Source organism: Emydura macquarii, unplaced genomic scaffold (genome assembly GCF_026122565.2).
Source record: "Emydura macquarii macquarii isolate MOO-44397 ecotype Brisbane River unplaced genomic scaffold, CSIRO-AGI_Emac_v2 contig_383, whole genome shotgun sequence".
NCBI lineage: Eukaryota > Metazoa > Chordata > Testudines > Chelidae > Emydura > Emydura macquarii.
Window position 1 is genome coordinate 12,954,569 of NW_027130520.1, and position 27,607 is coordinate 12,982,175.

Here is a 27,607-nt window from a genome sequence, read left to right on the forward strand (position 1 = left end):
CAAGAACACGTGCATACTATGTATAAAAGATAATCAGAAAACAGGAGAAATTAAATTTGTTAGTCTTTAAAGTGCTACAGGACTCTCATTGTTTAGACAATAAAGGAAATCATAATTACCTTTTTTATGATTCAAGCTATTCCTTTCTCTGATCACTGGAGAGCACTGTTCCCCCATGAAACAATTTTCTTGAAGAGAAGCTAGTCTTTAAGATGCAGGAGTGGGTTCATGTAGCAAATTATATAACAGATATTATTAAATCATAGTTATGGAAGGAAAAACATTAGCCTCGTAGAAAAACTGTACAATATTTTACAAGTTTGTACTCCCTTCTTTGCCCATTTATCCTGCTATTTAATATTTATTACTTTTAGAGCACTATTACCAACAACTCACAGTCAGGATCAGTGCTCCATTGTGCTTGGCAGTGTACACCTTAACAATGGTCCCAGATCTTTACTGTATGGATCTGCCTCAGGTAAAAATACACATGCCTTGCCAAAATCTTACAACAATCATTTACATCTATTATGTGAACTGTAAGGACTATTGTAGTACTCACTTGTAGGCTGTGTCTACACAGCACACTACTAGCAATAGTGTATAGCTGCATGGTTCAGTGAAAATCAGGCTGTGTCAACATTGTGGTGTGTAGCTACGGAGTCAGTGAAAGGCTCTGATAGGGGAAAGACTGGTGGCAGGGAGGGAAGCAGTGGGAAAAGGTTCCAGCAGTGGGGTTCCAGCAGTGGGGGGCACTAAAAATAGCAGTGTAGATGGGGACACACCGCTTGATTGTGCAGACAGCTTTGTAGGGTACATACCACAGGGTTCAGGTTACTTGCCTAATCAGTGCTTCACTATCTATACTGCTTTGTTTACCCATGCTAGATGTGACTGTAATGTATGTACTGTACAGGCTGCTGTAAAATTTCTGCAGTGTAAACATACGTATAGACATTCCAGGGATTTATCTGAACACTGCAAGTAAAAACTTGTGCACCTCAGGCAGAACTAAATTTCCTAATAAATCAGATATCACAAAATACACAATAACTTAACACTCATATAAAGATACAGCACCATCTATTAGTGTAGGTACTGTCTATACTGCTCATTATATTAGACATCCTAATATAACAAACCTCAAACCTGTGAAAGACAGCATCAAATTATATATGTCTAAAGAAAAGCAAAACCAGCTGGGACCTCCTAACAGCAGCATATTACTTCATCCTCTGGCTCTGTGCCTTAAACCTGCACTGTTTGTGGTAAGGACGGTCACTCAAGAACTGGACTTTTTAGCCACTTGTGATGCTGCAGCATGACACACAATAACTGAACTACTTTGGTGCTTACACCATAATGTTTTCAGACAGACAGTTGCCACCTATTGCACAGAGAAGAGAGATGTCTGGTGGCTAAGGCCCTGCCCTGGTATTGAGGATAGCTGGGTTTAATTGCTGGCTCTGCTGCAGCCTTCATATGTAACCCTGGGCAAGTCACTGTCTTTATGTCTAAGTTCCTCTATAAAATAGGAATAATAACTTCCTTTCAGCTACCCTTGTTCGTCTCGTCTTTTTAGGTTGTATGTAATTTAGGGCAGGGACCCTCTGTGTTTTTATTTTGCCTAGCAGAATGAAACCCTGATATTGGGCCTCTATGCATGCCTTGTACAAAAACAGAAACAGCAGCATACATTTGTGTTTAGAACTGGGCAATACTCAATTTAGCTATAAAACATCAAATTACCTTGTCGCATGAAAGCAGAGACATTGAGGGAAATCACATTTTATTGTCCACAGCATCCTCTCACTGGCATAAGCAGTAAAGCTTTCCTTAGGTATTGTTGCTAGACAATCAAGTACACAAAAAGAGGGGTGTTAACCCTGAGGTGCTTGACCCTTGAAGATGATGAGTGCCCCAGCAAGATGCTCAGCACCCATGGATGCAATGGCTGGTGAGGCACTCAACATCTAGTAGGTTCAAGGGTTGCAGGACACCTATTATAATTCATGAGCATCACAGTGACTAAATCAAATATCATGTTCACCATGTATGGATATTTTGCCATTATGTTTGACTGAATTTCACATATACAGGGCCTGATTCATCCCTGTATCACTCCAATTTTATAGTAGTGTGACTCCACTGATTTCCAAGCAGGGAAGGAGGGGAGTTATGACATGTCAGGATATTAATAAAGTGTTTGATAATTGAGTCAACCAAGCATTACAAAAAGCTCTGTTAATTTCCCCTCCCATAGAAATCTCTCAGTAAACCAGTAGACAATCAAAATTGCAATGTTGACTAAGGAGGTGGTATATGAAAGGTATCTGATTTAGAAGATCCCTAAGGCAGCCTCCTGTGGTGTCCCTAAAACTTCCCTCTTCTTACAGGATTTTGGTGGTAAAATACTTCTTGCCCTCTTTCAGGAGTGAATGTGAATGGGGCACTGCTAGCACAGAGAGGTGAATTTATCACCCCTTGCAATGGCAGAGGTGAATCAAGTCCAGCATGTCCTCAAACCCATCTTGGAAAATTAGTGCCAATTGTCTTGGATATTGTCCTGTGAACTGAAAATTAGTTACAGGTCCATAAGCAAAGGGAAATGATGAAGTGTAATGTGCAGTAGATGGAGTTGGGAAGAAGTGTCCTTGAAGGGGTGAGATCAGGAATTAGTGCCAGGCTTAACTTTATTTGATTGCTTTGGGCTCCAGCTCAACAACAACCATTAGCTGGGGAGAGCAGCAGTGATATAAAACTTTATCATTAGTTTTGAGCACTACAGTCTTGACTGTGTATCCAAAAAGCAGGTTTGGCTGAACCGAATGTATAAACAACATTGGGGTCAGGACTTGTTCTGGTTTAATAGACATTGGAATCTGGCTCCTTATTTTTATGGAGCCGTTTAATCAAAACTTGACAGTTTGAGTGAGATTTTGGGCCAGCTGCTGCTGATGGGAGAAAATTGAGTATGCAATGGTGCTGGAGGAGGAAGAGGCAAAGGGAACTTCTGATATTAGTTTTCACTAATATATAAGTGAATAAAATGCTCTCTTTTAAATGCAATCCTCTTCTTTTCTTATGCTTTCTGCTACCTTTGGAATATTCTCCTTTTCTTTTACAGTGTGTGATGGGGTGGACATACTCCACACTAGCCAAGAAAGAGTTAACCCCACACTATGGGTGGAGGAAATCCTGCACCTTAGACTGTGCTGGGCATGCTCCGACTGCTGCCTCAGTATAAAAGGGAGCAGCCCAGCTCACTCTAGGCTGAAGGATTCATGGTGGAGGCTCCAGCCCAGGAGCCACTACAGCCTTTGCCCGAAGCAACTGGAGACCTGAAGTCCCAGGCAGGATCCTAGTGCCCACAGACCTCCAACTGGAGTCAGAGTTTCAGGGAACTATCTGTGTTGAGGAGCTTGGAGGTGCTGCCAACCTACAGACCACCACATCAGAAGACAGGGTAGGAAGTAGCCCAGGGAAGCTGCCCCCCCAGAAGAGTCAGTGTGTTGTGGTCATATTCCCTACTGACTGAGTGGCAAGCAGCTGCCCCCCCCCCAGAAGAGTCAGTGTGTTGTGGTCATATTCCCTACTGACTGAGTGGCAAGCACTCTTGCCACTGCTGCCAGAGCCCTGGGATGGGAACCTATGGAGTAGGTAGGGCCCACGTCCCGCTACAGCAGTCATCACCCCCAGGGAAGCTATAGTCACTCTGGCCATTGGGATGTACTGTCTTGAGTCCAGGGCCAGTCAGGTGAGCTCAAACCATGGCCCATCACCCTCTGGGGTCAGGTGATTGGCCATGTCCAGCATTGGGCATGATTTCTTCCATTTGAGCCAAAGTGCTCACACGTGCTTAGGCCGCTCCATTGTTCCTGTATGCATGCCTCTGCTGGGCACGGAAACACAGATTTATGTTTGTCTGCATCTGTTCAATCCATGTGAGACACACATTTGGGGATATGATATAGCAGGGTTTCATATCTGTACCTACACATGACATTGCATGAAATATGCTACCACAATAATAACGTTCAGTATGCCATGAGCATTCCAAAAACACCTTCCATGACATACTTTGCATTAGACAACACACAGCTACACACTAAAGGTGAACATGAATAATACACAAATCACACCATAAGGGTGTTCATGAGGTACAGCGTGTCACATCCACCTACCCCAAAGATGTACCCTGCGACACATTGCCAGATGTGCTTTCTAATAGACAACCAAAACTCTAGGTAGCAAAATTACAATTTCTCATCAAATACCAGATAAGAAAGAAACTAGATGAGAACTAGATAAGAAAGGAACTAGATGAAATTGGGTGAACCTGGATTGAACAACAAGGTAAATCTAATCAGATTCCTGTCCACCTTTAAGAAATGCAGTCGGTGTTCATATAATTTCAATACAAATGTTTTCATTATATTTTAATCAAAAACAGCATGTCCTATTCCTCCCCCACTACCTTGTGATCTTGAAAACATTTTTAAATTTCAGCAAAATCTTTGTACCTCACCTTTACAGGAATGATTTTCAGACACTTTTGACAAAAATTAAGTTTAGTGAATGTTGAACATCAGCTACATCCTCTGTTGGGGGAACTATATCTTGCTCTAATAGAGATATATTTTCTAACTTACCAAAGAAGGTCTCAAACTTTTCTATCATCCACATCTATGCGGATGAATTTTCCACATCTTTACGGAGAGATTTTCTCTTGTCACCACCTGCTTTCTCTTTAGCAATTGCGTAATATCCCAGTGACAAATACAGTGAATGGAAAATTGCTGAAAAATTAACATTTGGGAAATATTTACATATTGATTTTCCTTTTAGAAAACAGATAATTGCTAGTTTTTCCTCTTCATTTCATCTCCTCTCCCAAAAGTTCTATTTCTTTCCCCTGAAAACAAGGAGTCAGCTGTTCACAGAGTAAATGCATTGCAGAATGCTAGTGCTCCATGCAAACCTCTGTTCCAATAGGTCTTTGCCGTCTATAACTGCTAGGATTCCTAACCCTTCTAGTGACCCAAAGTGCATTGAGCCCAATAAGAGCCTTTCCACCAACTTCTGGGATCAGGCCCCATGACATTTAAAATGCAACAATTCCTTTTGCTCTTCAGACCTGGAAGTCTGATTTGAACGTGTACTTCATTGACATTCCTTTTGCCATTTAACCACTGATCACTCAGAGAACAATAGTGCTGAAAATGAACTTCCAGTGATTTTTCACATATTCAGGCAAATCAGAAATCAGCATTTTTGGGTGCTAATAAAATAAGCTATTTAATTTGTGAGATTGCTCCCCTGGTTTTATCAATTTCTAAGTGAATTCAAGTATTTTGGAGATATTATACTTTACTCTCAATCATAATTGGATTGTTTCAAACAACTTTAATCCTCAAGGGTAGTTTCTTTATCCAAAATACCTCTACTTTTTCTAGAAAAGTTAGTGTAAAGGGAAAATAAAAGCATGCTAGAAATCACAGTATTCATCAGATGATGGACATAGGGCAATAGTTTTAAAAAAAATCATTTAGTGTCTAGTTGTCAATGGACCCCAGCTGACTACTAATTGGTCCCTTTACATCATTCTCCAGCTCATTTTTCACTTCAGCTGCTGTTCCCTTTTTTTCTAAATCCAACAATCTAAAAATCTTGTGATAAAGCTCGTGCTAATTTACATAGCAAAAGTTGCTATAGCAACCTTTCAGAATGTTACCAGAGGAAGTGTGCTAGAAGTAACCTTTATCTTTATGACAGAAACATGCTTTAAAGGTTTGTGGTAGTTCTGTATAACTCAGTCTTTTTTCCCTCAAGATGTTTAGTCAGGCAATGAAGTCAAAATATTCTAACGTTGATATCACACTCTGCCACTAGGGGACGGTTGTTGTCATTAAAAAAAAATGGGCTGTGACCTTATTGCATATCAGATTTGAAGAATGAGTGAGCAGTCAGAGTATACAGCTCTCAGGCTACATCCACACTAAAGACAGTACATGTGGCCAAGAGCAGGTATGCGCCATTTCCCCCCCTGCTATCCACTCTGAAACCTCTGAAGCACATGTCTCAAAGCAAGTGAAAGGTGAGAAAGTTGGTGTGCCTGAGAGGTGTGTGTAAGTGTACACGTCAGGCTCGGGCACAGTTTGCAGTGTGGATTGAGTAAGGGGTGGGTACTGCGTCTTGAGTATCAATAGTCCTCCACATCGATTCCCACAATGGCCTGAACCCTTTTCTTCCTGACTATTTCACAATCCCAGGGTGCCTGTCCCCCTGCGTGCACCAGAAGTAGTGTGCTGCACCGACCGCATCAGAACCGCTTTCTGCAGCACTCTTTACAGATCAACAATGGATCCAGCTCTGAGAGTAGGCACTTATCCCACTGAGCATAGAGGGGTGCTGATCATTGTCTGGGGGGGAGTACCACATCCTCTGTGAGTTTTTCCAGAGCAGCAGGAACATTCACCTCTACCCACAACATTCATGGAGGCTGGAGCAGTTGGGGATTCACTGGACTGTACAACAGTGCAGCCAATGGATGAAGCACTTGAGGCACCTGTAGAGGAAGGCCATGGACTCCAACTGTTGGTCTGGGAGGGCTTGTCGTACAAGCTCCTTCTACGAGAAGCAGGACTGGATGCTGCCAAGGGCCCCCTGAATTAATCATGAAGTGGTTCATGATTTAATCCTAAACCCAGCCAGCCTGATTGTCCAACAGGACACTGAGGTGGGCGATGAGGCAGCAGAGATCATGGAGGGCCCCACAGAAGACCCGGAGAGTGAGGACGAGGTTATTCTGCATCTTTAACCGGGTCCAGGTTGCAGAATCCCCCACTGAATAGACTGAGGAAGGTCCAGCACCATTACACAAACCATTACAGGCTGATAAGTTACCATGGCCCCTAACCCTCCTGTAATGGGGTCTACAAGCCTCCTTCTGAGGTTAGGCAGAAGGGGAGAGGGAAGCCTCTCTTGTCTGCAGGCGAGCAGCTGAGCCATACCCACACGCAGCTGCCAGAGCTGCCAATCACAGAGGCAGGCACTCATGGCTATGTCCAATAGAGGAAACAAAATTTACTATACAGAAGGGACAGCATCTCTGCACAAGGCTGCCTCCTCAACCACAGCTAAGTGACTGAGGCATGCTGACAGACTCAGTCAGAGTCAAAGAACCTCCCTGACCAGAGGCAAACTAATGGGGTCCCAGTGAGGGAAGAAGCAGCCCTCCAAAGAACCACACCTAGAGCTGATGACACCTTCCCACGAATATCTCTTCTTTTTTCTTGCTGAGTTCCCTATGTTAAGACCCTCAAGTGAGACAAAGTTGCAAATCAATGCTTTAATTGATTTCTGAAGAACCAAACTGACAGGGTCTGTGCCATTGTATGGGGAAATTTTGATAGACCAGTAAAAGGGCCAGAGACCACTTGATAGTGAAATATTGACTATCATATTTGTTGCTAAGGGCAGCCATAATTGGAAGGCTTTTCTGCAGGCCTGAGCAACTTTGGCATGACTAAGTCAGGAGGGGAGGGGAGCCTCTTGCTCAACCTTTGCCTGACTCTGCGCCCCATCCCTGATGCTCTGGTGGATGTGCTGGGATCTGTGTTTCAGGAAAAGACCAATACATTTATTTATGCATGCCCTCTGGGAGATGTTTGTCTGGGCCTCAAGATATGCAGATTCTGTAGGAACACATTTAGTTAATTAAGTACTCTGGAGACTTTAGGTCTAGCTTTTGAAACATTTCCCCCTCTTTCTTGACCTGTTATTGTCTACTAACAAGGATAAACAGGGGGGAAGAGGCTTGGACTCTTTGGGATCCCTTCTTGGACAAAGCTTTAGGATCCTCCAACGACAGCTGGAAAATCAGGCCAATCGGAAAGCCATCGCTGTTTCCACTCGAAAACCGCCCAAGACTTTGGTAATTATTGAGGGTTGAAGGTTGGCGTGTTTTACTAACATGTTGAGGATGTGTGTAAGTGCTTGAGCCTAAGTAAAGTATAGCTTTAAAGTAAGGCCATTCTTGTGTTGTGCTTGAGCCTAAGTAAAGGATAGCTTTGAAGAAAGAGCACTTTTGTGTTATACTGTTTCTACCAGTCTATCGATCGGCTGGATGGCTCCATTTGGCTTATTTCCTGACACCACTTTGCACAAAGTAAAGTTACCATGAGCTTTGGGTTGTCAGAACCCAGCAAACACTGTGGTTTCTAAAGCAAATTTTGTAAAAGCTACCAAAATAAAAACCAGCCTGCCTCTGTGTCTGTTCATTCCTTGGCCCCATGTCAGGTATCAAGGCTCCTGGAGCCAAGGGTGGGATGGGGAGGAAAAGTTTTGGATTGGGAAGGGAGAAAAACATGTCAAGACAATTTACCCTTCTGTAAGGAAAAGGTATTTATGACATTGCTTGGTCCCTTATACAGTTACAGTGCTTTTCCCAGCTCTCGTTTCCTTTTCCCATATAAGGACAGCTACTCTGCTTGTGGGGAGAGGGAGAGAAGGGAAAGGTCTGGTTTGGTGAAGGGAGCAAAGTTCTTTAAAACTTACATTTCTGTAAGGAAAAGATACAGAAAGCATGCTGTGCTTTGGAGGGCGAAGTGTCCAGTCCAGCGGTTATAGAAAAATGAATGTAATACTCCTTTCCTGCTGTTTGAGGTGAAAGCTTGCTGTGAGGAACTGGATGTCCATCTCACTGTCATCATGCAGGTACAGAGGCAGAATTTTCTGGTACTGCCAGCAGTATGGGGATTGTGGTTCAGATCTCCTATGGCATGTAATCTCCAATTTCTAGCTCAGAATGTAATCACTTTCCATTCTAACTCTCCCACAGTCCTGCAAGGATATTTCAGCAAATGTCCCCTGCAGCAGGAACTCCAACTGGTTCTTTAGGTTCATAGGCAGTGCAAATGTACTCAGACCATCTTCCTAGTTGACCATCCCCCTCCATTAAGCAACACGGAGAAGAGTGATCATTAGCAGAAACATCTTCCTAGCATACAGTGCTTGATTTCCTGCACAGGATTGGAAATCCACTTCTTTTCTATTGTGGTTCTTTGAATACTGGAACGTTCTCCAAATGTTGGCCAGCCTTAAAAGAAGAAACTGTAAATTGGTAACATGGCCCCTTGACGGACTTTTCTCTGCTCCACAATCCCTTGAGATGGTATAAACAGTTTAAATTGTTAAAACCACTAATAATCTTTTCTCACTTTTATGTGCCTCTGCTCACAGGCTGTAAACAGCATATGAGAATGAAGGATGCAGCTACTTAGATTGATTCCAAATTCTCTTTTCCTGGACCATTGATGTTGGTATATTATTTCATGAGCCAAGGTGAGAATGGGTATGTGGAGTCTCCGAAAATGACAATATCATTTCTGAGGAATAAAGTCCTAGCTTCCCCCTTCAAGTACAATCCTAATCTCAGCATTACCTTTCCAGTGTTCCCAACATTGGTATTCATGAATCTGCCTCCATGGTCCAGTAACTCTCAGAAAACGATGGAGTAGTAACGTTTTCAGTTCACATACTCACTTTCCCCTTGTGCTGGGCAAAAACTGGCCTCTGCACAGTTTGGAAAATGTGGCCTGTGAAAACCTGCTATTATTTCTAGAACATTTCTTATGGCAAACACCTGTGAGTAAACCATAATTTTAACTGCTTCACAAACCTCTGTAACCAGGATCCCAACAGTGGACTTTCCACCCCAAAGTAGTTTGCAATGGACCTATAGCTGTCAGGGGTAGCCAGCTTCCACAAGGAAATAGCTACCTGCTTATGAACAGGTACAGCTTTCCTGAATCAAGTGTTCTGATGCTGGATGGTTGGTGCAAGCTCCTCACACAGCTACCTAAAGGTCTGTTTCTTCATGTGGAAGTTCTGCACAGCCACAGCTGATCATTCCTGATTTCCAAAATGAAGTGATCCCACCACAATATGCTGATTCTTGTGCACTAGAAGCAATGGTGAGCTGAAAGGGATACCGTGGCAACAGCAGCAGCAATTAACATAATCATGACATAAATGGATTTTCATAGACCTTCATTGCCTGCCCTCTTTGATGAGTCAAAAATTACTGCTGAAATAGCATCTGGTGTCCCAGGGCCTCTCCTCCACTGCATAAATCTTTTTTCCTGTGTTGAGGAGCAGGAACAAGATATCGTCATCCAGTTAGCCCATTACTTCTACCCAATCTTTGAGGAAAAAAGTGTGATCCGGAAGTGCCATTGCTCTTGTGTCAAAGCAAGGAACAGCACTTACAACAAAGTGGTTCATAGAATATCTCCTTGTGTTCATGGGTTTATGCAAGTACACAACATAATACCCATGTCCAGCACAGACTATGTGGATGCTTGGGTTTGGATATGTTGAGCACGCACAAGCATGAACACGCTCCAGTACTTGGGTACGTGCGCCAGTGTAGACATAGCAGCACAGCTTAGGCTATATTGTGTGTGTAAACAGAAGCTTCTGAAGTTTGTCAAATCACTTTCTCAAATAATCTTTGCTGCATCAAAAATCTCTACAATTTTCTTATTCACAATTGTCACTTGGAATGATACTGTTACTTAATCATGAACAATCTGTCTAATCAGTATACTTCACCTGAGAGAAAATATGTAAGAGCCATTTAATCAATTGACTCCTAGGTGTCTTTGGCTCAAGTTCTGTCCTTCAACATGGAACTCTTATATGCTTCTATGAGAGCTGCATGCTTATTTGAGTTCGGTGTTTGGCCAAAAGACATTTTGTTTAAAACCTGCTTTAATAACATCCACTGATCCATAAAACTGTAGTACTATATTCCCATAGCTACAAGACTATGTGAAAGAGTTAGCATCATTTTGGAGAATGTATATGGTCTGTGTAATACAGGAGGCCAAACTAGATCATCACAATGGTTCCTCTGGCCTTGTTGGAATCTATGAAGAGAAGGACGGAAGGACTTATACTTAGACATTACAAAACAAGGAACTGCAAATTCATGCAAATAGAAAATAACCAGATGAATCTGGAGAATCAGCTTATTACCAGTCATAATGAGATGCCAGAATACAAGTTAATTTTATATAAGGATAATGTAAAGTGCTGCACCAAAATGTAGACTTGGTCTCCTTTTTAAAAAATCAAACTGTGTTAAAATTGGGGTTTGTAGTATAGTAACTCAACAGAGAAAAAAGCATTTGTTACAAATAGAACTGTTCCTGTACTACATTCCTGTGCACTATCATATAGCTGCCACATTTCACCCTAGGGATGACATATTTTAGTGGTGGCTGAAATTACTGCTATTAAAGTAGGAATGGCAGCAAAGGTCAGAGAAACTATAGCAAAAGGACACAGAAGATTTTCCATCCCAATCTCCTGTTTTCAATCTCACACCCACTTATAAATTTGCAAAACTTTCAGTTTAAGAGCTAAAATTTTTCAGGTTTGCTCACTGCTCAAAAATGAATTGTATTTTTTGTTTGGATTGTTTCTAAAAAGTTTGAGGACAACTGGTTTAGCAATTTTTGAGTATAAGGAAAGGGGACAAAATACATTTTCTCCTTTATTAAAAAATCCCCTTGAAAGTCTATGAATTGCAATAGTTATGAGTAGAAAGTAAAAAAACCCCATCTCTCAATGGTAAAAAGTGACTGAATACTGCAGTAAAACCAATGGGATTACTGATGTTCTGAGAGTGAAGCATGTGATTAGTGCTTTGCTGTAATATGTCTTATTCTGAAGCCATATATTTTGCAATTTATTTTCATCCAACAGCCAGCTTTCATTGGGTGCCATTCTCAGGCAACCTGATCCAAAGCCCATTGAAATTAATGGAAAGCTTCTCATGGACTTTAGAAAGGCACCAAGATGAGGCAGTTACTGAGTTGAAAACATAGCAAGAAATTTTCATTATTCCTGTCTATTACATTTACCTACAGGCTGTTATGTACCTACTCTATACTTTTCAGATAAATGGCTTTCATGGATGGTTGTCTGGCATTGACCCAGTAGAATATAATAAGGATGCTACACAGGTATATCTAATATTGTAGAAAATTGTATATTAGCCAATAATATGATCTGAGAAATAGTCTATGACCATGTAATTAAAACTGTATCACAATTAAGATGTACAAGGGGACAGCTTTAAAGCTGCACATTCTACCTTTACTTTGTCAAGATTTGGATGCTTAAATTTAACCTTTAACATTCTCTTAATGTAATGTTTTGGATGAGAGACATGTAAAGTGCTTTGGGATAGTTCAGGATAAAAGGCGCTATCCAGATGTACACTATATTACTGATTTGTTAGAGAGGGATGAACACTGCCATATTTTTTCTGTAAGTATTTGTCTGAATCTAAAAATGAATTAAATTTATCTGTGCATGCACCCATTTTATCTGATCACTTTCCACAAACATTCAAGTAACTTTATTTTATTTGCATAGATGCTCACAGAAAGTGAATGTTAACTTCTCATATTCAAGTATTTGCACTGGTAGTTATGCATTTTGCATGGTATAGGACCCTAGTGGGGTCCTCCAAATCTCTCAGCTCCATCACAGAGGGAGTTAGCTGAGTAAGACAAGAATCTCACCATACCCCTTCATTCAAGAGCCATGTGTGAAATTACTAGCACTGAAAAAAATGTATAATTCATTAAAGTTTTGTTTACATGGTGAGTTAGTATGAACCAGCTGGGGTGTAAATTCTAGTGTGCACTAGTGTGTCGCACACAAACTGGTCTGTGTGGACCCTCCTGGCATGCAGTAATAGTTCCCCGGTGTGTATTAATATAGTCCTATTTCAAACAATACTACATCAACGTGCATTAGGAAATAATTAGTGCATGCCATCATGTTCCACAGAAGTCAGTTAGTGCACAATATGTTGGTGCACACTAGAATTTACATCCCAGCTTCTGTACACTAATGTACCATATAGACAAACTCTAAGCCTGCTTATTCACTTCTCCCTAAACTGCTATCTCTATTTAAGGGAGTTAAAGTCACAGGTATTTCTTTAAGTCCCTCTTCCTGGTTTATGGGTCTGGTCCAAAGCTCTTTAAAGCTAGTACAATGACCCCACTGGAAGATGGATCAGCCCTTGTTAAAACTATGCTCATCCAGCAATGGGTCAAAAACCATATGACTTGTGAGACAACTAAGCCAACACAGTTCAAACTTTGATTATTGGATACAGTCAATCCATATTGCAACAAACGTGGAGAAAATTTGAATAATGAGTTAGTTTGAGAAAATAATTATAAGTTCTCTGATGTTCAGAATACTGGAAGATAGGCTAAGAACTTTCAAGCACTCAGAGTTTGTTAGTGTAAATACTTGTGAGAGTGCATTTTTACTTCAAATACCTGAATATTCAACAAATGTGAATTTTGAGTTGTATGATTGTAAAATTAACAACCCAGGCTAGTTGAATAACTAACTATGACACAATTTGCCGGTTGCTAATATTACAGTTGATTAGTCATGCTGTAATTGTAATGTGACTTTATTTAGTTACATAAGTTGTGGAACAAATTGTGAATTGTGTTTTAAGCACCAACCCTGCAAAAAACTTATGCACATGCTTAAGTGTATACACTGTGAGCAGCTCTAGACTGAATCACGGATGATGTTCTAGGTGTAGAAGACAATATGGGAGAATAACAATCAGCATGCTATTTTAAAGACTTTTTCATACTCATAGAATCAAAGAGATTAAGGCCAGAAGGGATCATATGATCATCTAATCTGACTTCCTGTCTATTACAGGCCATTAACATTCACCCATTTATTCCTATATTGAGCCCAATAACTCATTTGAATTTTTCTGGCTTCAGCTTCCACCCTTTGGTTCTTGTTATGCCTTTCTCCACTAGATTAAGGAGCCCTTTAGTACCTGTTATTTCCTCCCTGTCAGGAAGATATTTACACACTGTAATCAAGACACCTCTCTTTAAGTTTCTCACTGTGAGGCATTTTTCCTGGTCCTCAAATAATTTCTGTGGCTCTTTTCTGCACCCTCTCCAATTTTTCAACATCTTTTAAAAATGTGGATGCCAGAACTGTGACGCTAGGCTTGAAAAAGCCAAGCAACTTTGCAAGTTTCATGGCCCAACTCTGACCTTTCAAGATATATTATAGGAAAATACAATGGTAGTGAGAGTAATTTCTTATAAATAGACTAGAGCTTTGATATGCAAGTGTATTGTTGATAGCTATTTGATGTTATTTATGTATCTCTTGTTAGAGGTTAGCAATGTAGATAAACTACTTTCCTGTCTGTCACTGTTCTGTTGATTAAGAGTTCAAAAAGAACATATGAAAATGTAGATGGAACTTTGAATGTAACAATACTATTGTTTATATTTCTCTTTGAAGTTTAAGTAGTAAATACCTGTGAATGGTTGTAAATGGCCAATTACCTTGTGCTAATGTAACTAGTTACTGGTGTGCTCAGGACATAGGAGATGGTACTTCAGAGTCCCAAGTAATCATCTATTAATTGTTCAAGGAGATATCTGTTGTCAAGAAAATATCAGTCAGCCTGCATGGATCTATAAAAGACTCTCCAGTGGACTGATCCTTTTTATCTCAAATCTGTCCAACGTTGTCAGGGAAAATTTGGATTGCAAGACTGAGATACCAGAACCAGCCTGGGACCAGCCTGCTAATTTTCATGGGAGAATTTGAACAAACTCTGTACATGGACTATTTAGTCTCCATTCCTCTGAATCAATTCATCTACAACTGAAGCTGTGAATCAAAGGACTGAGACCCATTCAGGTACTGGATGTACACCAGAGGGACTGTATAAGCCTGCTAACTCCACAATTCTACTGGAAACTTGATACATTTAGACTTTCAAATCATTTGTATGTATGTGATTGCTTTAACCATTTAACATTTCTCTTATAGTTTGTTTCTTTCCTTTTATATTAAACCTTTAGTTTTAGTTACTAAAGGATTGGCTGGCAGCGTGGTATTTTCAGTAAGATACAAACTTATATTGATCTGGTATTCTGGCTGACCTTTGGGGTCAGGAGAACCTTTCTGGTAAAGAGCATAGAGTTTTAAATAATTTCTCTTTACTGGACCTAGTGGCTGATTGGGAGCCAGATACTGAAATGCAGTAAAGGAGGCTGTGTATATTTTTGTATTAGCTTCTTGATAACTAGTGTGGGGAATCAGAAGCATTGTTTGTGGCTGGTTGGGAAGTCTGACTTCAGTGTCACCCACCAGTGTTGAAAGAATCTGCTCTCCAATGCAGCTTGTCCTGATTTTGGCATTTTCAGGTCACAGGCACAGACCCTAGGCACAGACAGGTCACAAGAACTATACACAATATTCCAGTAGGGGAATCACTAATGCTGTATACAGAGTTAAATTCACCTTACACTCCTACTCACTATTCCCCTGTTTAGATATCCAGGGATTAAATTAGTCCTTTTTGTAACAGCATTGCAGTGGGAGCTCATGTTCAGTTTCTCCCTATGATCCCTAAATCCTTTTCAAAATCATTGCTTTCTAGGGCTCAGTTCCTCATTATGTAGGTATGGCATACATTCCTTGTAGCTAGATCTATGAAAGTTTTCATTTGGCTATATTAAAATGAATTTGGTTTGAATGGGCCTAGTTTATGAAGAGATCCAGATCTTTGTACTAACTAGGGAACAAGCTTTGTTTGAATTATGTAGCCCTGCTCTTCTATTTTTAATTACGTTTTTCTTTGTACAGTATTTCAATTGATTCCTGAATTCAACAGAAACATACTAAGAATTACTGGAAAAGAAAAACTTAATTAAAAAATTGAAGATCAGGACTGCATAATTCAAACAAAGACTGCAGCTAATCTAACACCCATAAATTCCTATGGGTGGTTATTTATCTAAAATACTTACAATTTTTATTGTACCTTTGGTGTGGCATTTAATTAATTTGGCATTTCTATAGCATGCATCCCCATAGTATCTGAGAGTTTTGCCTTGCATTTTATTTGAAAACACACAAGACATTTAGACTTATCCCACTGGACCCTAGTCCTAAATTTACAAAAGGGCTCTCTTGCTAAGAGAATTAATGGGAAATGGGTAGGATATTATGAGAGGTGTTGAGCACCCATAATTCCCAATGAAATCCATGGCCCAAATCCTGAGAAGAGCTGAGTACTTGCATCTTTCACTACATTGTAAGAATTCAGTCTTGTGTAACTCACTAGTCAGTGTGTGTTGTGTAAATCCAGATGTACACTATCCAGAAAGAATATGGACTTTTAACTGTTATCTGCTTGAAATATTGACTTTTTAACTCCAGCTATAAAGAGAAATATTTTTAGCTCAGATGGTCCCTGTTCAGTCCCCACTATTAGCCAATATACTTGCAAGATGTTGGGTGTTCCTAATGTTACCAGTCAAGGTGCTAGAGCTGAGCCCTCAGCATCTGTGTAGGACAGCTTCAAAATATGGACAGATCTCTACAGGGAACTGAGCCAAGGGATCATCATGCTCTGCTGGTCCTGTACAGGAGAGAATCCCCACAAAAATGTAAGGTTTATTAATAGAAGACTTTGGGTTCCTCACAAGTTAGAAGAGAGGAATACCAGGGTAGATATTTACCCTGCAAATTTCTAATTGGATTTCTCTTTCGTGGCTGGCAGAAGTGGCGAAGGCCAAAAATTATCCAGTCTATTTACAGATCACCTGTCACTGCTGCTTTGCTGTTATTCCTATGGTTTTAATGCTATATGGTACGTGGCTGCCACTAGCTCTCTTAGTAGCACATGAGATTAAAGACAAAAGGCTTCATTTCTGAATAATGCATGTTCATTTGTGTAGGAAATAAATAAATAAATTGTATTTCTTAATAACTGCCCCCCATCATATAGAAAAAATTCATTTCATTCAACACAAGCTGAACTTTGGCTGTTGCTGGCACAAACAATTTTTATTTTGTGTATTTGCCGTAAGCCACATTTTTTATCATTGTTATATACAATGTTTAATAAAAGAATGCTTAAAGTATTAGCAATGTAAATTATTTTTGCCGTAGCAATTTGATTGCTTATTTTGTATTGCATGAGGCTAATTCAGGAATATTAAAGTCAATATAAAACTTTGTCAATAAATATTTAAATGTAACACTCTTGATACATGTGTAGAGGAGGAGAATTACATGCCACATTTTGTTACCAAATGTTAACCTTCTGGGCTACATTTTTACTTTTGACAATTGAACATTAATCCAACAGTCTATTCTCTGCATGTTCTAATTAGTGGTGTAGTGGTTAAAAAAAAAAAAAAGAAAAACATGGGTAAACTAAGCTAAACTAACCTCCATAATCCCCAAATAAAAAGTAGGTAAACTCCATTTACTAGCATTTTCCCTCACCTACAATATGGTACTATTGAACCTGTAGTCACATATACTTCAGAGTCAAAAAAGCAAGAGATACAATTCAGGACTTCCTCCTCCCTGCCATTTGAATTAATGGATAATCTTCCTTATCTGTAGAAATGTTAGAGATTATATCTCCAATCCTGCAAACACTTCTGACCAGACTGTTTTTGGTGCTTTGATTGATTTTGTTCCTTCCAGAGGTGGGATTGGGAGGTTGGAAAGACAGGTGACATGTTTCAGGTGAAAGTTATGGGATATATAGTTAACTGACATTAAAATGGGTGAATAAACAACAAAAATAAAACTTGAACAATTAATGCAAATAATCTTATAAAATTCATAAATCAACTATTCAACAGATATTAGTTGACTATTTCTTTCAGGTAAAACATCTAGTTTATTTCACAATTTTAACACCACCCACATAATGAATGTTAGCACTAGAGCTAGGCAAATAATATTGTTTTTTTCCTGGTTCACTGTCAGTTTTGAAAAATTTGGAAAAAAAATTGGTTCAAACTGAAAACTACATTTTTCAGATTTTTTTTTTTTTGGTGAATCAAAATATTAATGTCAAAATGAAAAATTTCATTTAGACTTTCAAGCATGGTGGCAAAAGCAAGCAGAATGATTCAAGAAGTGGGAAGAGGCAGCAGAGCCAACTCCCTTCTAAGCTTAGCCCAGCTTCAATGCTCTACAGCAGGGAAAAGGGAGAAATTGAACTTTGGTTTCCTACATTTTAGGTCAATGCCCTAACCAGTGGGCCATAGGATATCCTGGTATTCATATTTCTCAGTCTCTCCTCTTGAAGCTGTTCTACCATTTATAAATAATTGACTAGTCAGGCTACGTCATTCATATTCTTATCCTGACTCTGCATTACCACGGTGATGATAAATAGTCATAGAGGCAGGAAACGAGCAACATTACCAAAAATGCTGAAACGTTTTGATTTGTTCAGAATTCTTTGGTGAATTCTAAATGAATTTGTGAATATTTTTTCAGTTGACAAAACTATTTTTCAGTGAATAAATTATTCATCCAAAAATTTTTGTCCGTCTCTAGTCAGCACACCAACAGAGCTTTAGCTTTAGCTTGCCATTTAAGTTCATAGTGCCGCATATTTAATTTATTTCTAAAATAAAGTACATGTCTAATAAACTCTACTACAGGCCTTCTGCACAGGGATGAATTTCACTCTAGGTGCATATACCAAAGAATAAAATGAACAGACAACTCCTTATTAATTAGAAGTGCTCCAGCACCCCAAACTTCACATCCTCCTTATCACCACCTTGAGCTTCCTCAGGTGAATGTGTGAAAGAATCACACTATATCTTAAAGTTCAGTAGTGTCAGAAACTGCCCCACCACCATTTCCCAGATGGTTAAACCATGAGTGCATCAGTAGCTTGCCAGGAAGTGGCTAGTCTTTGGATAAGCTGGACCCATAAACTACTTATAGGTCAAAATCAACATCTTGACTTTGTACCATAAGTGAACAGAAATCCAGGACAGATTTGGAGAAGACCTCTGTTTTGTATGTTCTTTCTGTCAAACAGTATTAAATAAGTACAAGATCAATTCTGCCATATAAAAGGGTTTTAAGTATAAATATCAGTAAGCTGGTCTGAAAGGAAAGTCAGCAAAATAAGGTTAGGGCAAATGGTTAGAAATTATTTGAACTGGAACATCTAATAATGAAAAAAATGTTTTTCCAAAATTGTATTTGGGGTGGATAATATTTTTAAATTTATTTTTAGAATAAACTGCAAAATTCTGATCTAATTCAAATGCAGAGTTTTACAAAATAGTGAGTTGAAAAAAATAAACTGCATAGTTATGCCTAGAACATTAAGCTGATATGTGAAGAATTTTAGATCACGCTGCCATAATATACGTTCAAAGTCTGATAAGGGCCTGAGCTAAATCGATGAAAGCAAATCAAGATACAAATTTAATTCCCCAACCTCACTGTGTCTCAGAGGCAGCCCATCACATGTACAAGACCACTGCAACAGCTAAGAATAAGAGATAATAATGAACATTTTCACCACATATTAATACAAATTTCTAGTCCCTGTGGATAATACAAAAAAGAAGAAAATAGAAATTAATGACTATGTCTGTTTTTTCTTTTTACTGAGTGAGAAGAATCCCCATGTAATGAAGCACATGCCGTAATCTCAAATGTAACAAGAGACTCTAAATTTATAGTTTTAACACGTGTGACAGGCTGTACTTAACATCTCAAAAAATAGCTTCCCTTCGCCCAGCAGTCCCACTGTTATGTCAAAGAGGTGAGAGTTAAGAGCACCTCTAATTGCCCATTTGGTATTGTCCCATTTTAATTAGATGCTGGGAAACAGCAAAACATGTATCAAGAACAACAGAAACAATTCCCCTTGATCCGTGTGGGAGGATGGGAAGATTTGTGCAGCAGTAGATCTTCTGGCCCCTCCCGTCCCCTGTCATGTCCCATTGTTTCCACCCTGCTGCACAGAGAGCTTGTATAGAGCAGGACTCTGCATCCTATATGGACAGCCCTATGTTAGCCTCTATGTCTACAGTGGAACGGAACCATTTACTCTGCCAAGGTGCCCTCTGGAGCTGTGGGATTCCACAAGGAATTCATCGATATAAAACAAAATTTATTCATTCTACCTTGACGGTGGCCAGAGAGTGTATCACTAACTGTTGGAAATCTGAGCAGTGGCAGTCATTCAAAGACTAGATTAATGATCTACAAGCCATTCCTCTGTTGTAAAAAGGTGTGAATGTTAAGAGGAAAAAACAAAGTCTTCCCTTTAATCTAAACTAGTTTATTAACATAAGACAGCAACCTGACGAAGTACCTGATTTCCTGTGTGAGTTAATGACACTGGATACAGCGTCTAATGCTAAAGTTTTGATTAGTTAATTTTTTTTACTAATCTGAAACCCAAACTCATTTACATACTAGAGACACTCCCCACTCTAATTTGGAAATTCTGATAAAAATTGACAGTTTATACATGTTATACATTATAAATGTTTTCATCATTAGGCTCTCATCTAAAAGGTTTTTATTTGCCTTTTAATGAGTTAATGTGTTTACATGTAAATTAGTTACAAAATTGAGTATAGGAGATCACAGCAGTTATTTCATGTCAGACTATAACATTCCCTGCTTCTCTTCTGGTAGCCTCATGTTATGTCATGTTATGCTTTGTCTTATGTCAAATTCAATAAACACTTTTTATAAGAAAAAGATGAACATTCAGCCTTAATTTAGAATTTCTCTTAATGTTGAAGTCTTAATAGTCTTTGAGTATATATGATTCATTTGCTGTGGTTTATGCCACATGTCCCCCTCCTACAGAAACAGGATGCTGGCTTTGTGGTTAAGGCACTGAACTGGGACTTAGGAATACCTGATCACTTCCTGGTTCTAGCCTATATAACTTCAGTCCACTTACTTATGTTTACGTAATAGGGATAATAGCATTGCTTTTCTCTCATCCTTTGTCTTCTTTATTTGGTTTGTAAAACCTTTGCGGGAGGGGCTGTCACTTCCCATATATCGAGTTGAGTTAGTTACAAATGGAGAAGCTGCATGCTGTGTTCTGTGAGCTGCACGATTAAACCAGTGGTCTATGGAATCTTAATTCCAAACTATATACAGCTGCTAACCAGTTAGGACACAGCCAAGCTGTCACTTCCCATGTATCTGTATAGCATCTAGAACAATGGTGCCCAATTGCCAGTTCCCTTCTTGTTACTACTGTAATACACAAAATAAGGGGAAAGTGTACTGTGTAAGGTTCTGAAGATAAAATAAAAATCAGAACAATTTAGAGCATTATTTTAACCTTTTTTCATAAGGGCAAATAAATAATTTAGAGCACAGTTTTCTCATGTTGGACTTACAGAATGGACTGTCTATACCTTTACATTGCTTTGATATCTTACTCTTTTTCAGTGAAATGAAACAGAATTAGCTCAGATTCTCCCCTCCTCCCCCATCCAGCTCTCTTTGACGCCTAATAGAAGTGCCCCATGCTGACACACTGCTCCTCTTTCTCACCACGAAGCCCCGCTCCTCTCAAAGGTTTGGTCCAGTTTGAATTTTATCCAAATAATTTTGCCTATCTCTAGTCAAACCCACTGCAAGTTATGAGATTGCCAGCTCTGCTAATCAGTGACTTCAGCAGCAGCGGCAGCCAATGTAAGTCTCAGACTCGACTGGTTTTATGTTACACTTGGAGAGAGATTCCACAAAGGTTGTTTGCTCAGCTACGCTATGTAGCAGTTTAGACTTATTCCATAAAGGCATTAAATGGTATTTACAGTCAGAAAGCATTAGTGAGATTTTTAGTCATGTTAATACTTGGCTGATCCCTCTTGAATTAAATATGAAAGAGGCAGATTAGTTCCATTAATGTTGAAATGGATAACAGCTACTGGGACTCACTTAGTCCAATGGGCTGCAAAACCTGCCCAAAAATATGGGGGCAGCATATTTTCTTTCCTGCTGACCCTGAGTTGAGATGCGATGCTGATCCTCTGCCTGTTGAAGCCATTAGCATAACTGCCATTTACTTTAAAGGTTCAGGATCAGGTGAGAGGGTGGCAGTTATCACAGCCTATAGCAAGGGGCCCCGCAGAGCTCCAAGGCCCAGTGCAGAGCACAATGTGGCAGGATGCCTCCTGGGCCTCCCCAGATGCACTGGGATGAGTGCAGTCAGCTAGTGCCCCTTAAGGAGTACAGCATACTCCTCTTTGCATAAGCAGCCAGCTCTGCAAACCTCACACTTTGCTCTCCTCTTTCAGGCAAGTTGTTCCCAGGGAAAATACCACGGTGGCAGCTCCTGCAAGGTGTCCTAGGCTTCTATTGATGTTAAATTTCTCTCTTCCACAGTCTGATACTGGCAGAGAGGAGAAGGGGCTAGCCAAGGGAAAGACACTCACACATACAAGTCTACTTCAAATGTCGTCTGCCTAGTGGCTTGCTGAACCCCCAGGCCCCTTGTCTTGAATACTTAGTGAAGAGAAGGATAATACTTTTTCCTGTGTGCTATTAAGAGGAGCTCTGGCTCTTCAGAGAGGACCAGGAAAAAAGGGCTCCTGCTTATCCTTGCCCCTTTTACCTGGTCTCTTACTGGTGCTGCCAGGAGAGCAATCCCAGTGTGGTGAATTGTGCTGGCATGTGTTTTGGAGGTAGGGCTGGCAGTGATTGTGGTCATGTGGGTGGGGCACTGATGGAATGGGGACATGTTTGAGGGAATGGAAGGTGAGGTCTATGTATGTTGGGCATCTGAGTAGTGTCAGCTGAGAATGGTGATAGTGTGTGGGGAAGGCTGAGTGGAGGGGATGCACAGTGTATTAGTCACTCTGCAAGTGAACAGAGTGGAGGGATTAGCAGTGGCTGACTGGGTGAGGAGAGAGCACGAGTTGGAGGATGGTACTGTGCAGAGTGACCAGAGACCCACGCCTCAGAAAGGACTCCCTGTGCTTGCCTCATCTGCTTGCTATCCATACTTCTAGTGCCTAGTCATCTGCCCCTACCTGAGCTGGTGGAACTAAATAAGAACATGACAAATTATACTGTTTGCTGAAAAATTAATACTAAAATGAGAAAGCTACTAATTATTCAAGCCAGTAAAAATAGAAAAAAATGTATGAACAAGCAGGATGAGGTGAAATCTGAAAGGGTGGAGGAATGAAAGAAATGATGATAAGAAACAGGTGAAACAACTTTTATTTTTTTGGGCTCTGTAAGTTGTGACTTTGGCCCTTTAACTAACAACTAGATAATTGATATTTAAAAGTTATGCTCTATTGCTGCTGCAAAAACACATTCATGACATCTGTAGTCAAGCTCTGAATATTGTTCGGTAAAACTTCAATGCTCTTGTGGCCATTTATGTAGGAAGCAGAAAAATGAACTATCAGTTTAAAAGCAGGATTGGGAGTCAAAAGAGTGTAAGCTGCAGGATAACTCCTCTCAAATGCCAGGCTTCTCTGACTTTATGACATTATATTTCTTCCATGCAAAGGGTATGAGGGTGCAAAGGAGGATATTTACTTTTCTGGAATTAAGGATTTGCACATTCAAAAGGTGACCCCTTTAAGACCTGTGATTACTGTCCCAACACAGTTTATTTTAAGAGAGAATTACATTCATGTTTGTCATCTTTGCTCACTAATAACTGTGGATATTTTGGGACTCCATGTAGTATAAGTATAAATACATTTTACTTATGACTAGAGATAGTTTCTATGGTTACACCCTCTGCTTCTATTTTTGCCTTTTAAAAGGTAATGATTTTTCATATGGAAACAAAAGCAGAAGAAAAACTGCTTGGCTGGAATGCCCAGTTCATGTCCTTTTTTTTTTTTTGAATAGTTAATTTAATTTTACTTCCCTTATAGAGCTAGTCAAAACATTTTCAATGGAACAGTTTTCTACTGAAAAATGAAGTTTCCTTGAAACTGAAATGTTTTGTGGGAATGTGCCAGTTTTGCGAAATATTTTTTATAGGAAAAAGTAGAAAAGAATAGTTTTGATTTTCTCATTTTATTTCTATGGTGTTCTTTGAAACCAATTCATTTCAACTTTCATCATTTAGAGTACTTTTGGCTTGACTTTTACATTACATTATCTTTTTATATTAAATATATTATAGTGTTAGAATAAAAAGAATGGACCGTTGAAGTATTCTCTCCTTCCTGACAGTGTGCAAAAGTACCATTTGCATACTCCCTTGCATTTTGGACATTGTTGGATCACATATGAAATACTTTGTAGATGTGGTGACTTGATTATCTCTCTAAAAAGCTGTGGTGGAAGTCTAAAATCATAGATGTGTTGGAAGACACTAAGATTACCCCTCCATAACTAGAGAACAATCTTTGTTCAGAAGCTATATAATACTGTGCAAGTTATTCAAAACCATGAATGCATTCAATTGATACTGGGACTGTTGGCTTAGGTTCCATTTCATGGAGAGTTTGAAACCATATGCGGTCCATTGTATTTTTCTCTCTACATTGTGGATCGGATAAGACCTCACAGTAAGTCCCACAAAGTTAGATTATGCCTTTGTGTACATGAGAGGTGATGCATAGCTGTTCCATCCTGGGAGCAGTGCAGGGAAGGATTTGTCCCTCTGAGGCATGGATGCTCCCCATTTACATCCAATTATAGTGGAGTAACTCCGTTCAGTTCAGTGGAATTACTCTTGATTTCCATTAGCGTGTGTGAAAAATCAGGCCATAATGTTAGCAACAATGCTAAAAATCCTTGGCTGAAAAGGGTGATAGAAATGCAAACTCTGATTCCACTGGATAATAAATGGTGAAAGGTCAGTAATCACTGGGAGGATCTCCTGTAACTCTGCTCTCTTCCATTCAGGAGTCTAGTCTTGTCTCTCATCTTGCAATGTCCAGTGAAGAGTTATTCTTCTTGGAAGACAGTCTTTAACTTCCACATTAATATTTATCAATATAACAAGACAAGATATGACATCAGTCTTTTGGACTGAAACGCCCCATATTTAAAAAAAAATTAAAATGTACAGTAAAATATAATACATCAATATGAATATAAATAAGCCCATTAAAATTCTACTTTAGCAACATGGATCTCAGCCTCCCAGACAGCCCTCTAGACTAAGTCGGAGTTTTATCAAGAGTTCCTTCAGTTAAAAAATTCTGCCACTCTCTGGCATGGCCCTGGACACTCTAGCATCTGAGCACCTTACAATTATTAATGAATTTTATCCTCACAGCAGCCCTGTGATAGTGGAACGGGATATTATCATTTTACAAAAGGGAAACTGAGGCACAGGTTAAGTTAAGTGACTTGCCCATGATAACAGAGGAAGTGTGTCAGAACCAGGAAGTAACCCCTAGGTCTCCTGAGTGCTGATCAAGTACACTATTCAATAGCCTATCTTTCCTACCTCTAAAGTTTGAAAGGCATTGAGGTGAAGCTTAGCTGATAGAAGTGTACCAAGGATATCTTACAGGGATTCTATTAGGGAAGTCAATATGGTAAGGTACCAAAGAGACATGAACCTGCTCGACCAGCCAGATACTATATTGCATGGATAATGAAGTAACCTTAGCGCCTGCTCTTTGCAAGTATTTTCATTTTTACTTTCTTCAGAAACTAACAATTATACTGACTCTAATCAATGCAATACCAGTATAGATTAGACCAACTGCGTGTCATATCCTATCTACATTTCATTATCTTAAGTAAATATTTGATAATCCTTGTTCAACATCTAAAAAGGTAAATAAATGCTCAAGTAAATACCAATAAAAGCTTTACCTTCTTAACATTTGATTGCTTGGCAATCTCATGTTTTTGAGCAGAAATAGAGATATCAGAACATGACAAAGACAAATAGGAAAAAAATAAGTGTTTGATATTCTTTCCTCACAATCATAGTTGTGATTTTATTTATGTAGTCTCCTTTAGATTCAAAGATATGCATAGGAGAACAGATCCTGGAATGTGTACAAGCTAGTCTTGCTTGCACAAATATTAGGGAAACTGGAAGAAATGTAATGGCTTAAGATATACAGGAGACCAGGCAGCCATGCGTACACTATGGGCACTATACCAGCATGGCTACAATGTCAAGCTAGGCTGGCATAACCCTGTAGTGTAGATTCAACCTACAAGGACAGAACACTTACTCTGTAACCTTGGGTAAGTCACTTAAACTTAAACCAGCCAGTACCCACACACTAAACTCAACAACCAAAATGAAACCAAAGTCCACCAGACACTAGATATTATGTTCCACAGACAGAGAATAGGAGGCACCGAGGTGCACCAATGCTTGAGGCCTCCGCAAGGATAGGAAATGATTAAATGATTTATAGCCAGATAATCCTGGCAAATGACCTGCACTCTGACACTTCAGAAGAAGGTGAAAAAACCCCTTCAGTATGGGAGTGTGCACCACTTGCGAGGATATCTGGGTATATTAATGTTTGCGAGTTTCTCAGCTACCATGATAGAAGTCATTTAGAACCTCAATAGAAGCTACCATGTTCTATGGTAATCAGGCCAAACAATTTTAAATTGTGTTTTTCATGCTGAATTAAAACATTTGCTCTTCTTTTTAAAATAGTGCCAAGAGCAATATTTAATAAATATGGGGAAAATGAGCTTCCATTCAATCTGTGTTATTGGATGGCTTTGAACACCCTGAAAAAGTCTGCTCTGTGTAGATGGTACTGCTCATGGCTCTCTAGAGACCAATGGCATGATCCTGTCCCATTGAAGCAGATGTCAAAACTCCCACTCATTTCAGTGGGAGTAGGATTGGGCCCTTTATCCTGCTCATTTTGTTTACACAAATGGTCCCATTGATTGAGTGGATTTTCAGATAGCAGATAGAAACAGCGTATGAGAGAAAGAGGTCCATCTCTGATAATAAAATCCTCGTTGCTCTCCCTGTATTTTCATACTAGGAGCAGTAAATTATATTTACTCCTTTTACTAATACACTGGGGTAAATGGGCTTAATGTGGGTCCATTAATAAGTCCAAAATAACATGAACTTTGTGGACCAGATTCTGCTGTCATTTACATCAGTGTAAACCTAGAGTAACTGCCTGTCAGCATGTGGAAATACCTAATTTCTGTACACATCTTAGATATTTGCAGTTAAATTAGACATGCACAAATCTTTTTGGGCAAATAAGGCTGCCTACATTTGAAAATCTGCCCCAGAAATTAAATGTAAAGCTGGGTGTGTTATTTCCCACCTTCTAGATATCTTATTCTATTTCCATTCCTTTTTTCTTCAGTTTCCATTGGTTTTCTTTGCCTTTATTATTCTATCCTCTTACTCTGTCTCTCCCACATCTCTCTTACTATATGGACAAGTTTTCCCAGAAAGTGAAGTGAATAGTGAGTTCAGTGGCCTCAGCTTTTGGGTGCCCAAATTTAAAGTGGCCTGATTCATAGAAAGTGCTGAGAACTGCTCTCTGAAAATTAAGAGGTTTCAAGCTGCTCACACATTAATCAGTATGTCCCAAGTAACCTTTGAAAATCTAGGCCTAGGTCCACTTCCCCTTCCTCTGTTTTTGTTTTTTTTTTGTTCCCATTTTCCCCATCAAAGCTTTGCCCTGCCTCTTCTTGCCTTTTACCCATTTTCTTCCTTCTTCTTCCTACTTTGAGCCATGCATTAAGAATTAATCAG